The sequence below is a fragment of the Anastrepha obliqua genome, chromosome 3 (genome assembly GCF_027943255.1).
Source record: "Anastrepha obliqua isolate idAnaObli1 chromosome 3, idAnaObli1_1.0, whole genome shotgun sequence".
NCBI lineage: Eukaryota > Metazoa > Arthropoda > Insecta > Diptera > Tephritidae > Anastrepha > Anastrepha obliqua.
Window position 1 is genome coordinate 71,322,631 of NC_072894.1, and position 14,433 is coordinate 71,337,063.

The 14,433-nt window shown below is 35.8% G+C and overlaps 1 protein-coding gene across 3 annotated transcripts in view; it reads right to left on the minus strand.

Moving 5' to 3' along the window:
* The window catches only part of LOC129240536 (G-box-binding factor), a 110,332-nt gene extending 99,414 nt beyond the window's left edge, over positions 1 to 10,918 (minus strand). Inside the window, exons 1-2 of one of the 3 annotated variants that reach the window (XM_054876395.1) lie at positions 4,398 to 4,533; positions 3,078 to 3,519 (exon numbers count right to left, since the gene is read on the minus strand). The gene's annotated coding sequence lies outside the window, so the exon portion shown is untranslated. Of the gene's footprint in view, positions 1 to 3,077; positions 4,534 to 10,827 lie in introns of those variants that run through there. The other 2 variants (XM_054876396.1, XM_054876394.1) reach the window with 2 other exon arrangements.
* Between the last annotated feature and the right edge of the window lie 3,515 nt (positions 10,919 to 14,433).

Sequence of the window (14,433 nt, forward strand, 5' to 3'; positions counted from 1 at the left end):
TAATATGATGCGGCGCGAACTTTATGTATAATTTTAGTAAAATTTAATTTGTGCTGACTGTTAATTTTGACAATGAGGAAACTTGTAAAGAGTTTTCCAATAACAGGTGTTATTTTGAATAGCCCGCTATTTCGGTAGATGTCACTTTTGAAGATGTAATTTTTTGATATTTGACAAGTAGAAACTACGCCATTAATAAAATTGGGACGATACACGCTTCAACAACGCATTGAAATTATTAAAATTCACTATAAAAATGGTGAAAACTAGGCAGAGGCGGTTCGTAAAACTCAAACATTTTTGGGTCATCGTAAAGTACCTTGTCGGACCGCAATACAAATATTGGTGATAAAATTCGAGCTGTTGAGACAAGTTCGTGATGTGAAGAATAAAATCCGTGCACGTCGCTCAAGAATAGCCGAAAATATTGCTGTTGTAGCCGAAAGTGTTGAAGAAAACCCAGGTTAGTCCTTGCCTTGACGTTCTTTAGAATTAGGCATTCCACAAACGTCATTACACCGTATTTTGCATAAAGATTTGGGCCTTAAGACTTGTAAAGTCCAGTTAATACAAGAACTCAAGCCGGCCGATCATCAACAACGTCGTGTCTTTGCTGATTGGGTCGTTGAAATGCATGAAAATGATCCGGAATTCCATTGAAAGGCCCATTTCCACCTCGGTGGTTTCGTCAACAAGCAAAATTGTCATATCTGGGGCTCAGAAAATTCAAGAGTTATTATTGAAAAGACTCTCCATCCTCAACGTGTGACTGTTCGGTGCAGTTTATGGTCCGGCGGAGTCATTGAACCTTACTTTTTCGAAAATGAAGCTGGAACAACAGTTACGGTGAATGGATTACACTATCGAGAGATGATTAACAATTTTTTATGGCCGGAATTGGATGGTATTGATCTGGACAACGTTAATTTTCAACAAGACGGCGCTATGTGCCATACCAGCAACGAAACCATTGATCTTTTACGGGAATAACACCTCTTGTTGGAAAACCCTTTAGTGTCAGGCATTTTTATGTCGGATAAGTATTTCAAAATTCGTCGTATTTCATTAAGTCAAACGTGCCCCTGCTTTAGGGTAACGAATTAATTAAAAAAAAAATTGTAAGTTTTGAAATTGTGATCCAAAGTTTTGAGTAATCAATTCACGTTTGAAAATTTTCATAACGAAAATGATCACTAGACTTGTTATGCAATGACAAGTGTTAAGAAAAATATAAAAAAAAACCAGCACGTTGAAGTTGAGCCCTCAAAACCCCTCTGCAGTTCCGCTTTTGACCACATACGTTAAACACAGAAAAAATAAAAATTCTTTTTAACACACTTTTATTAGGTCGGGTTGTATGTATGTATGTATGTAACGGAATCTTTGAGCTTAATTTTCACTGGCTTCTAAGAATCTGATCGACTTGAAATTTTGCACGCCTATCAAGGACCGATGACAATACAATAATTTGATAAAAGTTTTCCATTATCCTTATTAGGATTGCCAGGATTAATATTTTCTTTTTTTTACTGTGGGCAAAAAGTAAGGTGAATTTGGTTGTAAAATGAAAAATCTTTATTTATTCTTGTAAATCAGTTTCTCAAGCTCCCTCCACGAAATAAGTTCTTCATCCCGATAACTTCTTTATCACGGCCGATAACTGCATAGCTTTAGACTCACAGTCGATAAGAAAGGAATTAAATATAACACGAATATATCGAATCATTTATTCACTGACTGCAATGATAACAATAATTTTCATTCATAATAAAAAAAATAGTTTAAAGAAACTAAAAAACACGCTTTTTTGCTAATCGAACTAAAAAGTAGAAAATAAATTTTAATGACAAAGAGACCTATAATGAAGTAATAGCAAATCGAACGATCAGTCATAGTCAACTACCTCAGAACAAAATTATAACAAAAACTAAGATACAAATAGAATAATCAACACACTTTTATTAGCTCGGGTTGTATGTATGTAACGGAATCTTTGAGCTTAATTTTCACTGGCTTCTAAAAATCTGATCGACTTGGAATTTTGCACACCTATCAAGGACCGATGACAATGCAATAATTTGATAAAAGTTTTCCATTATCCTTATTAGGATTGCCAGGATTAATATTTTCTTTTTTTAACACACTTTTATTAGCTCGGGTTGTATGTATGAATGAATGTAACGGAATCTTTGAGCTTAATTTTCACTGGGTTCTAAAAATCTGATCGACTCGGAACACACAACATAGATGACTAGATGAGAAACTCTTTTTCTCGTGAGAGCGCTGAAAAATGTGCATTTTTTATAACATTTGCCACAATTGCCACGCCGGTAGAAACATGAATTGAGTATTTTTTTAAATAAAAATTGGAAATTTTTAGTTTCCACACCACCATTGAGGTTAGTATTTAGTGTGCGGTTGTGTAATAGTATATTACTCGTAAACACCTACATATACTAAAAATAAAAAATAGTTAAAAAAAAACTAAAAAACGTGCTTTTATTGCTAATCGAACTAAAAAGTAGAAAATAAAAAATAGTTTAAAAAAACTAAAAAACACGCTTTTATTGCTAATCGAACTAAAAAGTAGAAAATAAATTTTAATGACAAAGGGACCTATAATGAAGTAATAGCAAATCGAACGATCAGTCATAGTCAACTACCTCAGAACAGAATTATAACAAAAATTAAGATACAAATAGAGTAATTCAAATTAGAGTTAAAAGCGTGGGATGCATTTTGCTTCACTTTCATAACCCTCTGTACATAGGTAGTTGCCAATAGAATGATTGCAATATTTAATATATCAAGCATCCCACGCTTTTAACTCTAATTTGAATTACTCTATTTGTATCTTAATTTTTGTTATAATTCTGTTCTGAGGTATGTAGTTGACTATGACTGATCGTTCGATTTGCTATTACTTCATTATAGGTCCCTTTGTCATTAAAATTTATTTTCTACTTTTTAGTTCGATTAGCAATAAAAGCGTGTTTTTTAGTTTTTTTAAACTATTTTTTATTTATATTAACACAAAATATTCCTGTTAAAATTATAACATAGTATAAAGAACTTACTGCTTGTTGATTATTTTTGCTGGCTGCTACTGCTTGTTTTAATTTTATACTGATAATTCTAATAACTTTTAGAGCAATGCTTGACACGTAATACTTAAACTTGTTACATATGTATATGTATGTATGTAACAAAAAAAATACTTTTGAAATTTTCCACTTAACGCGTGCTTGCTCAACTGCAATGCTCACTTCCTGCCAAGACTTAACAGCTTTATTTTTTATTGTTCACCATTTTTTGTTAAATAAATTTTAATTAGGTGTATTTATTTAGTCTAGTAAGCATTTAGACTTTAATATTGGTTTTAGTTATTCTTTTGTTTAACTATTTGCCTTGAAAACTAATTCTTTTTAATGTTACAGGGCATTGTTGCATTGTTGTTGTTATTGTTGGGACGCTGTTTGCTTTGGTATGCGCTGAATGATGTTGTGGCTGCTATGCGAACTATAAATATTTTATTGGTTTAATATTTCTAGAGAAACATTTATTTCATTTGCTCATTAGTAATAATTTTATGTGTCTCCAAAATGCTGTAAATTTTTTTTTAATTTTTTTGTCCCCATTTATTTTTAGAAGCTTTTTTTTTAAATAGACTTGTTGCTTTTCTAGTTTGTCGCGTTAGCGTTTATACAAATATACGTATGGGTGCATATGTGTACATAAGTGTGTATGTGTATCTGGTTGTTGGCTTATTTTATTTTGTTGTTATTGTAGCTTAGGAATGATTGATTAACAGGAACGCAGAGTGTTTTACTATACATCCAAATAAATTTATTTTGGATAATTTTGCCTCATTTTTTAACTCAACTACTTTGTTTTACTTATTTTTTTTAGTTCATTACAGTTTTTACAATTTTCCTTTTTTTAGCATAATTGTTAGTGCCTTTACATGTAATTATCTTTTAATTTTTTTCTGCATCTTAATCGTGTTGTTTTCCGCCTTGTATGTCTGGCCGCGTCGTTATTATGTAAATACACATACTCCCAAAAAAAAACAGCTCACAAAAGAATTTTTTATATTTATTTCATGCCACTCATATTTTTATCTAAACTTTTTGTTGCTGAGTTGCTGTTCGTGTCGTCTACGCAGAAAAAAAATACTCTTCACACAAAAAATTTAAATAATCGCACAAACTACTCGTTCGTTGGCAAGTATTTTAAGCGAACGAAAATAGCCCAAGTGTACGCACACCAGACGTTTGTAGACGTAGACGAGACACTAGCAGCCACAAAATTTGAAGAATTTATTCATTTATTTGTTTTATATCGCATTTGTGCTTGTGTTGCCTAAATCTTATCATACACTTGGAACGCTTTTGTACGCTTTGCTTGTATAAGTAACAGTAATAACTATTGCTCCTGTTCACGTCTTTCGTTGAAATATTGAGTCCACAATGGCACACGAAAACAAATTAACAACCGACGCGCCTGATGTGCATACAGCGACTGAGCCAACAAACCACCTCTGTGAAACGGTCAAGCTACTAAAACCGAACTAAGTAGCTAGCCTGTTCGTTGATGCTCCACCGCTCCGTTGCTCCGTTTCTCTGTTGATAGGCTGCTGAGTAGAGCAGATATTACCTCTTGATGTGGTTGTTGCTGTTGTATGATTGGTGTTTGCTGCTATTGTTATGGGGATTGATGCTCTTTCTGTTGGTGTTGTTAATGGTGCATTGGTGGTTGTCGGTGGTTGATTGTCTTCGTCGCTTCTGTCGTCTGTTATTCGTTCGTTTGATTCGTTGACAATTTTTTCGTTACCGTTTGTTGTTTTTTTTGTTTGTTGCATTCAAGCTCATATCTGAGTCCCACTAGCTCTCGTTCGTGAGCGTAATTTGTTTCTATTGCACTTTTTGTTGATTCGCGGTTCGTGTTTTGTTTTTGTGTTTAGTTTCGCATTTCCTCATCTATTGAATATGGTTGTTGGCATTTTTAACACATTTATTTCATTATTTCCGTTCAAGTTTGGTTTCCTGCTGCTCTTTTAGTACTCATTCTCAGACTCTCTTCTCTACTTTTATTTTCATAATAAATACTCACTCACCTCTTCACTTCTTCTAACTTATTTTACATTTCCACTATTCTGCTTTGCCTAGCGTTCTGTAATTTCCATCTTTTTTCGCTTCCCTCACAATTTCACAATTTCCGTTTGTGCCTATTTATGTTTTTTCACACATTTCCTACCAATTTTTATCACCTCACTCTTCTTTGGCAGTACTTCTTTTGTTATCGCCTACACTACAGTTGACCTGGGGTGGTTTTTGATTCGAATTCGACACATACAACATATATATGTACTTATACATGCATTTATATGTGCTTATGCATGTAAAGACCCGCTAGTAAACCTATGGGAGTACTTGTTTTCGCTCTTATATTAATCGAAATTCTAGGCTTAAAATCCCCTAATATTATTGTTATTATTTATATCATTGTTATCATGAAGTATTTCTCTCAAAATACGTCTAAAGGAGCTTGTCCAATGCGTTTCCTTTTTGCTTTGGTTTGCCCTCCTTTATTTTGAAAACTTCTATGACCAAATGGTAGTTTTGAACGCTTTCAGAATAATAGGAAAAAACGAAGCGACGAGTGAAATTCAAATGCGAAAGGTCCAAAGAAGCGATGTCAAATGGAACTTTCGAAACTTTAACTTCAAATGAGTAAAGGAAAACTGCTATTTGGCCAACTTTCATACATTACAGTACATTAATATTCTTTTTTTATACTCGTCGAAGCGAAGCAGGGAAAGAGTACGTGCATTGACCAGCACTTTAAGAACAAAACAGATAATTCGTGATTCCTTCCTCCCGCAAAACTCAACTAGGAAGTACACGACATATAGGCGATTTGGAACTAAATTAATATATTGAATTTGGAACTAATTTGTTTTTGTATGGGAAAACTCTTACCTGATCAGAGAACGCATAAAGATAAAGAGCTGCAGTTCCGGTTCGTTGTTCTGGCAGAACTCAGTAGGGAATTTCATTATACAATAGAAAAATCAATTGTTAGTAATTATAATAAATTTTGAAGGAATTTGTTTTTGTGTGCAGAAATTTCGTGGCCAAGTTTTTTTTGCAGAACGGGCCGGAAACTGTAAGTTCTTGCCCTTTTACTTTACTTTTTTTAATATTTTACATTTGTCTCATACCCGCATCTTCTTGATCTTATTAAAGAAAAAGAAAAATGTAACCTAGGCTTTTAAAGATATTCAGATGCCCTTGTACGAGATTTGCCTTTTCCCTGGGCATTACGACAAACTCTTAGTAGTTCTAGAATGTGCATATTTAAAGTTTCGTATAAAGACTCTGGACAAAGAAACATAGTTTTGATCCACATCAAAGGCTTCGTGAGAGGGAAAACACTACAATCAAGAACCTTTTAATTCAACAGAATTTTTCAGATATTTACAACCATGGCTATTCATAGTTGTATAAAGTAAAAAGTCTATAAAATTATTCGGAAGCTCGAACTTCAATAGCAAAGGTTTTCATTTGATTGGGTATGCATCCGTTAGTACTCTTTGCTAAAATTTGGAACCTAATGTGCCACCTTCGTATTGCTGTCCTCTCGCTTACACTAATTGGTATACAATATCTGAAATCATACCTCTAGCCCAAAACCTCTCTCTAAGATTTCCAGGCCTAAGTTTGGAATCCACCGGACCCAACCACAACCAATGAAGGAATCAAACAAAGCTTGGATGATCCCAAACATAATCCCTCCCTAAACGGAAAGGAGCTCCCGCGCGCATTGTCATCATATAAACGATTCTCATAAGAATAATCTGTCATTATTAGGCTGCCGCCGTAGCCGAATGGGTTGGTGCGTGATCACCATTCGGAATTCACTGAGAGGTCGTTGGTTCGAATCTCGGTGAAAGCAAAATTAATAAAAACATTTTTCTAATAGCGGTCGCCCCTCGGCAGGCAATGGCAAACCTCCGAGTGTATTTCTGCCATGAAAAAGCTCCTCATAAAAATATCTGCCGTTCGGAGTCGGCTTGAAACTGTAGGCCCCTCCATTTGTGGAACAACACCAAGACGCACACCACAAATAGGAGGAGGAGCTCGGCCAAACACCTAACAGAAGTGTACGCGCCAATTATTTATTTTATTTTTATTAGGCTGCTTAGAAAAGATCAAGAGCAAGAATTTTTTAGAAGATTGCATGACGCCAAGCACAGGATAATATTACAAACCTCTCACAAAAGCTAATTAAACTTGCACACCAGTATATGCACTAAGATAAATACTATAATAAAATCTATGAATGCCAATATATACATACAATTGTACATATACATACATGTATATACTTACATATGTAGGTATCTTTTAGTGTACTGCTTCATACACATCTTTTCGGCTGTTCACTGATGATGGTCGACAGCATTTTCGCTTCCTCTAGTTTTTCATTGGTGAATACTTGTTTTTAAAGCTAATTTTTTCTGTTACTTTTTATGTTACTGTTCGTTACGTCACACATACACACTTTACATACAAATTGTGACGAAGTGGACTTTACGCCATGACGTAATTAACTGATGTTTGGTTTTGGAAAATTTTCGTTGCTGCTGTTGTTATTGGATTTGGATTTGGACTGAAAGAAAAATTGCCAGTTTGTTTTGAAGTTTTTTATTTTCTAAGACTATCTTCGTAGGGTTAGAAATACTTTTCAGTTTCCTAATGAATTATATATTTTTAGACTGAACGAATTATTTCTTATTTTATATTAGTTGGGTCAGTAATACCCAAATGCTCTAAATTAGATATGCAGAGGCAAGTTCGGGAGAGATTTGTATGTGCGCAAGTAAATACGCACCGAACCATTGCGAATAATTAACGATTTCACTTCATAACACTTAATATTGCAAATTTTTTAAGGACTCCAAAATATTTTTGGATAGTTATTGTATTAGCTTGGTTTTAATTTGGTCACTAGGTAGGTAAGGTGAAGTAAAGGGTGTTCCAATAAGAAAAACGCTATTCTTTAATATAAATGATCGGATGTTTATTTCATTATAAAGAGGAAGGTATGCCGTTAGTAGTGGAAAATAACATCAGAAAAATGACCACCACGACCATGATTAAAGGACAATAACCTTTTCATGAAATTTCCCATAACCGAATTGCAAAGTGGCTGCCCTATGACCTCGATAGCCTCACGAATTCCATCTTTGACGTCTTGAATCGACCTTGGGCTGTTGGCGTAGACCGTCTCTTTCACGTGACCCCAAAGAAAAAAGTCACATGGTGTTAAATCACAAAATCTCTGTGGCTAATTGTGATCACCTCTTCGAGAGATAATATGGCCCTGAATCTTTTCCCGTAAAAGATCAATGGTTTCGTTGCTTGTGTGGCATGTAGCACCGTCTTGTTGAGAATAAACGTTGTCCAGATCAATACCATCCAATTCCGGCCATAAAAAACCGTTAATCATTCCTCGATAGCGATAGAGAACACCTGTTATTAGAAAACCCTTAGACTTCGCGTTCGTAACTTAGTGTGCGGATGAAACAACAAATCATTAGGGAATGTTTTGTTTTTATATTTGCTATTCGGAGGCGGTATATAACTGTAGATACCTCCTTGTTTGTGAGAACATCAAGACGCATTCCGCAATTTTAGAGAAGGATCTCTGCCAAACACAGCTTTTAAAGAGCAGTACTGAGAGTCTGCTGGGTAATCTGTAGTTAGTGTTTTGCAATTTCAGCATTTCGACATCAAAACTTTCTTGGCCTTATTAACAGCCCACAAAGGTTTATGCAAATTTTGGCTGGAATGAGGGAATGAACCGATTTAGATTTAAATTTTCAAATGATACGTACATCTAAAATACTCGCAAGCACTAGCCTCCTACTAATAACAAGACTCCATTTCGAGTCAGAATGCCGCAATCTGGTGAGTCTCAAAATTTAATATAGTTGCTTTATTTTGTTGCTGCGGCCTCGGTAGTCTAGCGTTGGTGCACTAGCCTGCCGTCCCAGAGGTTGTGAGTTCGAATCCCACGTAAAGCACGGTCCTCGCACTTTTCCAATTTCTATAAAAAAAAAATTAATTCCTCAACCCCAACAACCGCACAAAAAGTCATGCATTACTTGCATTGTGGCTGCTAAAACAATTAAAAAAATAAATAAAAAGACACAGTTACACATTCGAAAGGAAGCGGCAATCATGATAATAGCGCAGACACACCAAATTTAGCGAAGTCCTCAACCATCTGTGTGATCCTTCTGCCAGAAAAATTTTACACACAGATGCGCTTCAAACAGTAAGAAGCGTTGTCCCTAAGCAACGACAGGTGGGCATTCCCATAACTATTTGCTTCAGTATATGAAACCATACTATATATGTATATTAGGCCGGGTCGATTTGTGGGGAGGCAAAAAAATCGCCCATTGCTCTGTGAAAATCATATTCTAGGGATCAAAATAAGAAACTTTGCCGAGGGAACCATGCCTCTAAAACGAATTCTGATGTCCCCCAATTTGGGTCGAACTTTTAGTGTCTTTTGTGGGGAGGAAAAAAAATCGCCCATTGCTCTGTGAACATCATATTCTAGGGATAAAAATAAGAAACTTTGCCGAAGGAACCATACCTCTAAAACGAATTCTGATGTCCCCCAATTTGGGTCGAACTTTTTAGTTTCTTTTCTCATGTAAAGGCCAAAAATGGTGATATTTTGAAATGATTGTATGGGGAACCACCCAGGGGAGTTCCACTGGCATGGGTTAGTGGGGGTCGGTCATACATTTGGACTCGATTGGAGCACTCTAAATGGGTCAAAGTGGGATTTTTCGTTCGACCCAATTTTGGGGACATCAGAATTCGTTTTAGAGATATGGTTCCCTCGGCAAAGTTTCTTATTTTGATCCCTAGAATACGATTTTCACAGAGCAATGAGCGATTTTTAAATCGACCCGCCCTAATGTATATATACATACAATTGGTGCGTACACCGTTTTTGGGTGTTTGGCCGCGCTCCTCCTCCTATTTGTGGCGAGCGTCTTGATGTTGTTCCGCAAAATGGAGGGACCTACAGTTTCAAGCCGACTCCGAACGGCAGATATTTTTATGGGGAGCTTTTTCATGGCAGAAATACACTCGGAGGTTTGCCGTTACCTGCCGAGGGGCGGCTGCTATTAGAAACATGTTTTTCTTAATTTTGGTGTTTCACCGAAATTCGAACCTCTGTGAATTCCGAATGGTAGTCACGCGCCAACCCATTCGGCTACGGCGGCCGCCGAAACCATACTATGAGCTTCCATATAATTGTTAGAGATTTTCCCAGATTTACAACCTAATAATAAAGAGGAAGCAGAAGCCTTGGTTAGGCGAGTTGCAGTAATAACATCAAGAGGGCCTGAATTGCTCTTTGCCGTGGGAACACACAACATTACAAGAAATAATACTGGGAGCGACACATTTATGAAAAACCTTTTTATGGTCCGAGATAAACAAGTAATAGCCCTCATTTAATAGTAATAATTATACTAGTTTTTTGTCGCCATTGGTTAGATTTGCAGTCTTTCAGGAAATACATATGTAGTATATTAGTTCAGGCGAATTTCACTCCGTGGTATTCCAATTCGGTATTTACTATTTACTATTTACTATTTTTTTATTTGAGTGTACACAATTTTTCTATAATTTGGAAATTTTTATTCACTTTGTTAACTTTTCCACTAGCATTTATCTTCTTCATATAAATATTATATGTTCACTTTTTTGTAACATTACAACCATTACTTACTGTATACTGCAGCTTGGCAATATTTTCGCTTAAGTTTGGTTTTTCTTTTCCGCTTCTGTTTCGCTTTTTCACTATAATCGCGTCTGCGAATTTTTTCCGTTTAACTTTCGGACCGGCATACACAGCTTAGTACTCGCTGAGTTGAACGCCTTATTTTTCTTGTTTCGTTTTTGTTTTTTTTTTGCTTTCTGATTTTCGATTTTAGTTCTTAGTTCTTCGCGTTCATTTCTTTAAAGCCAAACTTTTGCTGCATAAGTTATGCTCATATATACGGTTACATTGATATGTAAGTATATATGTATTTGTTTATAGGTATTTTATTAATATGCGCTTTCAATTGATGTTCGTCATTGTGCATTGGTTTTGTTGTGTGTATGCGCCTTGCCTATTTTCTTTTTATTTCAATAGTACAAGGTGCGGAATTTGTTATCTGGCACTCACCGTTTGAATAAAATTAAGCTTATGCTTTGCTGTCTATGGAGCAACTGAGTTGCATTGTTCGACGTTGCAGACATTTCAATTCGCCACCATCATCATCACCACCGTCATCGATATCAAGAAAAAAAGGAAAACATCAGAAGCAAATTGCATGTAGGAGCAGCTGATGAGCGACGCGATTGTAGGTATGGTAGATATTACACGAGGTGTTTGTCGTTTTCGGATGGCAGAAGTAAGATGGAGAGTGTTGGCACTGCATATCGCAAGGCATGGTGGTCACAGATATGCGTGTGACATATGTATGTAGTCGGTGAATGTCCGAGGAATGTGCGCAATATTTTTGTTAAATTGAAAACCATAACAGCAATCGATAAGTGGCTAATTTAAAGTATCTAAGAAATACTTATGATATTCTCTTTTCATAATTGCGAATGTAGAGCGAAAATTTGCTCTCTTCATTTGCTGTGCTAAATTTTATATTGTTGCGTTGAAGATGAATTCGCCGCATATTTAACACACTAAACGAGAGTGTATCTTAAAGAGTTACAGCGTGTGACATAATAAGAGAGGATGGCTGCATACCTTTTGCCAGTGAGTGAGCCAGTTTGAGTGAGCGGAAGGATCCCCAGTCGGAAATGGTAATGTATAGTTAGGTATTTAAGAATTTATTGGCATTAGGCAGGATACAATTTTCATTCGCTGCGGGGAAATTCCTGTAACCGTTCATCATACCAGGGTAATAGGCCCGCCGGAAAGAGCCTGCGCGAAAACGAGCTGGATTGAAATGTCGTACAAAACGCTGAAAATTCAGTTGTTTTCTATTGTATGCTAGCTACAGTTAGTAACAGCAGTAAGTATACACCGGACACGTTTTCAATTTTCCCAAAATCGATTCCTTCAAACAATCTAAGTTATAACAAAATTTTGTTTTATTTACATGAATGAACTACAAAAATCATATTTAATCCAAATAATGACAAAATTTAAAAAAATAACAAAATTATAACTTTTATATTAAACTTTATAAAAATTCATGTCTCAAAAGTAAGTAGACAGTTCATCATATTATTAATTTGAGAAATCAAAAACAAAATTAAAATCAAATCCTAGTATTTGGTAGGATTACCATTAGACTTTACAATCGCTTTAAGTCGTGACGGCATTGATTTCACAAAGTTTTCAGTTACAGTTGGTGGTATTTTACTCCATTCCTCTTGAAGGACGTTTTTCTGTTGTTCCTTATTTCTAATCGGATGTTTACGTATTTGCCGCTTTAAATGCTCCCATAAATGTTCGATTGGGTCGGTATCCGGGGACTGTGGCGGTGTTTAGCTGTTTTCGCACATTCTATAACAGCCACTCTCGTACAATGTTGGATGTGCGCTTGGGGTCATTATCCTGCTGGAAGATAAACGTTCCTCCAAGGCCCAATTTCGTAGCGCTTTCTTTTAAAATATTTTTAAAAATATTTAAGTAACCATATAGGTCCATAATATTTTCGATAAATACCAAGTTTCCAACCCCGTTCGCAGCCATACATCCCCAAACGATCACAGAGCCCCCTCCATGCTTCACAGTGCCGGTCATATTGTTTGGATCCAATTCCCCGTTAACTTTTCTCTAAACTTTTTCACGGTCATCAGATCCACAGATACTAAACTTACACCCATCAGAAAATATAATATAACTTGGTTCCAAAACGTTTGGTCATATTTTTCATGATCTTTTGCGAATGAAATCCGTTTACTCCAATTAACACTACTCATGAAGGGCTCTTTCCTAATATTACGCCCATGATAACCAGCACTATGCGAAACCCGGTGAATAGTTTGTGTGCTAAATTATTTTTCAGTCTCATTTTCAACTTCAGATTTCAATTTGGGGCACTTATTTGGGGTGTTCATCAGCTGGTAGTAGCAGAGGAAGGGGAAGGCCTCCTCCTCCAAATCGATCAAGAAAATATTTTTCTAACGGCAAACTTATGATAGAAATATAGATTGCTCAGTAAGTTTTGCAATTTTATGATCCCTAACATTAACTCACTTGCTTCAACGGGATTCCAATTTATGAATTCAATCCCTAAAGTGAGAAGGGCTGCATAATACGCTTCCACAGTTGTTATGATGAAAAACGCTTACCACGCATGAATGTTTTTAGGTCTGAAAACAGATGTTCCAAGAATTCCAATTTTAATTCATGGATTTTAGCCATTGTCAAAATACTCTTGTGACCCGGTAAATTGTCCTATTGAAAAAGAATTTTTTCTCTTGTAAACTGGGTAATTTTTCTCGAGGTTTTTCCTTCAGATGGCCTAAAAGGTTGCAATTGTATTCAGATTTTTTTCTTGTTTTACCAGTTTGCAAGTAATGCGCACACAAAATTTCTCTTGCATCCCAAAAAACTGATGCAACGAAAACTGGACACGAAATCGATTTGGAGCCGAAGAGCCAGGTTCATTCCACTCATTAGTCTGCTGTTTTGATTTAGGATCATGGTGATAGACTTAAGTTTTATCCATTGTGATAAATCGACGCACAAAATTCAGTTTATCTTTTCGAAGGCGCTCTCAATATTGCAGAGAAAGTCGAAATTCGCATTCTAATGTGTTTTTGTTCCATTGTTAGCGAATGCGGCACTCTGTGCTTTCTGAAACCCAATACTTCAGTCAAAATAGTGCTTCCTAAATCTTTTGCTGTCCTATATTTTTGTACAATTTCTGGTGTTGTTGCTGTTTTTAGACATCCTTGACGTAGATCGTCTTCAAGGCTTATACGACCACGTTTAAATTCAGCAACCCATCTTTCTACTGCACTAATTAATGGCGAAAAGTCCTTATATACTTTCCAAATTCGTTCATAAATTTCCTTTGCTTTTAAGCCTTCGAAGAATTGAAATTCAATCACTGCACGATACTTGATTTCTTCCATTGTAGAAAATGCAATGACAAGTCGATACAAAATGGCTTGTAAACAAAATTGAAATGAAACTTCACATACGTTCATATGAAGAGTGTACCAATACAACAAAAAAGAAAAATTAGGTTTGAAGCAACACTGCACCACAACACCGCTAAACTTATGTAGCAACCAGTAAGGTGGACCCGTTCTCTAATTTTGGCGGCAATGCTGGGTTTGTGAAGTTTGCGAACATTCAGCAGCACTTGTAATT